We start from the raw sequence: 4138 nt of genomic DNA on the forward strand, positions 1-4138 counted from the left end.
ATTAGTTCCATCAAAGAAGACATAGCACATTCAATTAAAGCTGAATTACCTTACTTTACTATTAGTCCAAATCCAAGCAAAAACCTCTAGTGTATCTAGGATGTGTGCCGGAACAATGATCGAAATTGTGACCTTGACAGAAGCAGGAAAATGCCTTGGGCCCAAGACATGGTATCATAAGCAGAGAGCAGTATCATAGAGTAGGTGCTCAGTAAATATCTGATGAATCAATGAAAGGAAAAAGAAGTAGCTAGTGCTGCTTTGAATATCCCTCTTTGAATAGAGAGCCATTAACCTTAAGAAGAACTTATAGGACATCTGCCAATGGAAGAAGATGTAATGGTTAGATCCTCCTCTGAAAGAACATGTGTTTTTGTGGGACATTAAGGAATGGCATCAAGCTGATGATTATCATTGTAGACATCAAATACAACTTCTGTCTTTAGTTACTAAACATTTATCTATTTATTTTTAATAAATTTATTTAGTTATTTAGTTTTATTTGTGGCTGCGTTGGGTCTTTGCTGCTGCGTGCAGGCTTTCTCTAGTTGCGGAGAGCAGGGGCTATTCTTCACTGTAGTGCATGGACTTCTCAGTGTGGTGGCTTTTCTTGCGGAGCACGGGCTCTAAGGTGTGCAGGTTTCGGTAGCTGCGACATGTGGCCTCAGTATTTGTGGCTCTTGGGCTCAGAGCGCAGGCTCAGTAGTTGTGGCACATGGACTTAGTTGCTCTGCAGCATGTGGAATCTTTCCAGACCAGAGATTGAACCCATGTCCCCTGCACTGGCAGGTGGATTCTTAACCACTGTGCCACCTGGGAAGTCCTAAACATTTATTTTTAGTAATTTATTACTAAGGACTCATAAATATGGAAGCAACCCAAAGTCCCAGGAACGGGGCCTCAAGACAGAATAAGTATGAGACTCTGCAAGAAGTAGACCAGGCCATTTATGCCATAGTTATGTGTATCGCAATGAATTTTACATCAAAAAAAACTCTACAAATATTATTTACAAATAATTTACACTCTTCAGAAGCATTTACAATAATGATTCACTTTGCCAACAGAGATGGAAAGCTCTCTTCTTTACAAGATTCGGTCTTACTCATGTTTGTGCCCCAATTTCAGCAAAAAGTTGCTGCTTTACAAATGACTGTGGATTTATACTTAAAATTAAGTATAAGCAAGAGCATGATTAAGTATAATCAAGGAAGATCCTACAAAATCTCGCTATTTATTTTACCTACCTTGCTAGACCACCCTGTACCACAGAGAAGGAGTGGATTTCTCATCCAAAACAACATCCTGAAAAAGTAATTATCAGCTTGACATCTAGGTGCTATCCAAGACTTAAAGAAATGAACACAGCAATTTTGGGTGTTCCCTAGGTGAGTACCAAGACAAGAGGGATCTTCCCATGTCGTTACTCTGCACCCCCTGGAACAAAGATCCTTGGTACAGTCAGCTCTCCTTATCCATGGGTTCTGAATCTGCATTCAACCAACCACAGATTGAAAATATCCAGAAAGTTTCAAAAAGCAAAACATTAATTTCCCATGCAAGGCAACTATTTACATAGCATTTATGTTGTGTTTGCAGCTATTCACATATTATTTACATCATATTAGGTATCCTAAGTCATCTAGAGATGATTTAAAGTACGTGGGAGGATTGTATAGATTATATACAAATACGATGCCATAAGGGACTTGAGTGCCCTGGATTTTCGTATCCACTGGGAGTCCTGGGACCAATCTCCTGTATTTTAGAGAGAAAAGAACTGAAGAAGATCCAGATCTTCAATGAGACATCAAATTTAAACCATTTAGGATAAAGAAGATGTGGTACATATATACAATGGAATACTACTCAGCCATAAAGAAGAATGAAATAATGCCATTTGCAGCAACATGGATGGAACCAGAGATTATCATACTAAGTGAAATTAAGTCAGAAAGAGAAAGACAAATACCATATGATATCACTTATTATGTGGAATCTAAAATATGACACAAATGAATGTCCACGAAACAGACACAGACGCACAGATATAGAGAACAGGCTTGTGGCTGCCAAGGGTGAGAGGAGGGAGAGGGATGGAGTGGGAGTTTTGGGTTAGGGATGTAAACTATTATATATAGAATGGATAAGCAACAAGGGCCTATTGTATAGCACAGGGAACTATATTCAATATTCTGTGAAAAGCCATAATGGGAAAGAATATTAAAAAAGAGAATGTGGGCATGTGTATATATATACATATATATACACACATACATATGTATAACTGAATCACTTTGCTGTACAGCAGAAATTAACACAACATTGTAAATCAACTATATTTCAATTTTTTTTGAAAGTAAAATTTAAACCATTTATCTAACCTGGAGCTGAGGTTTCCTTGCGTTGAGTGTTTTCCTCCTAGCAGCTGAGAATGAAGTCTTGGGAGAAACTGCGGGTGGTTCATTAAGAGCAGATATTTTGTTTTTGCAAATTTTATTTTAAACTTATTCACATTATGATCCATTCATTAGGTGGAATACTAGGCACTTCTTAAAATGGTGGTGTAGAAGAATTTAATGGAAAAGTTACTGCTCCTTTTAAATTTTCCTTCTTTTTATGGTATATTGAAAAATATTTCATGTAATAAAAATAAATATAATAATAAAAATAAACATACAAATTACACATATAATTCATCAGTTAATAAATATAAATATGATAAAAATAAACTGCAACTCAGAAATAAACTCCAATGTTTGTGCAACATTATTACACAGAAATATTCTTACTTTCTAAACTTCTTCCAGTTACATCAAGAGTTCCTCTTGGTGAAGGACTGGTGTGGACATCTTTCAGGGTGGAAGAACCAGTCTTCATTACACAGGAATGCACAGATATTTCCTTAGAGCTCATCTGAGCAGTGATCCAACAAAGATCCTGAAAAAGACTTTGAATAACTGAAAATGAAAGAAACTTGGAGTTCTTAAACACATCATCTTCTATATTAACATATGAACATTATTTAACTTACAACTTCAAAAGGGAGTTGATACTACTGAATCATGTAATGTCATCTGTGGTCAGGTTCAACTAGCCCCTTAGCTCTAGAGCTGATCACAAATACGGAAGTCATTTAAGGGATATAACTGTTGGTCATAGCTCCCTGCCAGAATTTTTTTTTTCCCCACACCAGTTTTATTTAAAACAAATAAGTATTTCTTTTTCTGTAATGGCAAATGGTTCAAATAATGCTGAACATGAATCATGACTAATACAGGGCTTTAACTATGAAACAAAATTATTTTTAAAAAAGCAAAAGAATAAAGTTCATATACAAAAGGGACCTGGAATCTATAAGCCGATTCCAAAAATGAACTGGCTAGAAAATCTGCGGTGAAACCAGAACATTCCACCCTTGCTTTGGAGAAGGGCTATTAGACAACACTCAGTCAGCTGAAGATGGACTGGTAGAGAGAAGTGTCTATACATAAATTTCAAGTCATTTTTGCTTGTGTAGAATCATCCAGCTCTTCCCAAGACTGAATGCGCAGTCCTGTGGCTTTCTTCCTTTCCATATTCCCAACAAGGCTACATGAAGTTCAACTCTTGATGAGCCACTTACAACATCAGTTCCTTAGGAGCCTACATGACAGGTGGGTCAGATTTCCCTATGAGAAACAAAGCTGGCCAGCTATAGTAAAATATCAAAATGCGCAGATCCTTAACTGAAGAAGGTAATGCTTCTATTGTGTACTTACAGATGTGATGAATACAAGGGAGTGAGAGTTTGAGTTGTCAGAGATAATGGCTGTTCCAGCCCTGAAAGAAAAGGGGGGTAGGGTAGAATTCAGAGACTGCCAAGAAAATGTATTTATTCATACAAAAATACTCACTGAAACTATTACGTTCTAGGCTAAAGATAAAATGAGCAAGAAAAAGACAGTGCCTCACTGTACAAAGTTTTACGTATTTTCCACTCAACAAGCAATTCTTGAGCATCTTCTTTGTGCCAACATTGTAGATTTGGGGTGGGGGATTGGGGGGAGAGACAGCCCACAGTGCCTAGTCTTGAAAAAGCAACACTCTGCTCTACTTGTGCTCTCTCTGGAGATACTGAGGAAATACACCATTAAAA

At 37.1% G+C, this 4138-nt stretch overlaps 1 long non-coding RNA gene across 1 annotated transcript; it reads right to left on the reverse strand.

Moving 5' to 3' along the window:
* Positions 1-2383: 2383 nt before the first annotated feature.
* Positions 2384-3818, reverse strand: LOC130850167 (uncharacterized). The gene is made up of 3 exons (XR_009052848.1): positions 3762-3818; positions 2793-2940; positions 2384-2452 (listed from the first exon to the last, which is right to left on the reverse strand). It is a non-coding gene; the product is annotated as an uncharacterized LOC130850167 (long non-coding RNA).
* Between the last annotated feature and the right edge of the window lie 320 nt (positions 3819-4138).

This window comes from Hippopotamus amphibius, chromosome 3 (genome assembly GCF_030028045.1).
Source record: "Hippopotamus amphibius kiboko isolate mHipAmp2 chromosome 3, mHipAmp2.hap2, whole genome shotgun sequence".
NCBI classification, from domain to species: domain Eukaryota; kingdom Metazoa; phylum Chordata; class Mammalia; order Artiodactyla; family Hippopotamidae; genus Hippopotamus; species Hippopotamus amphibius.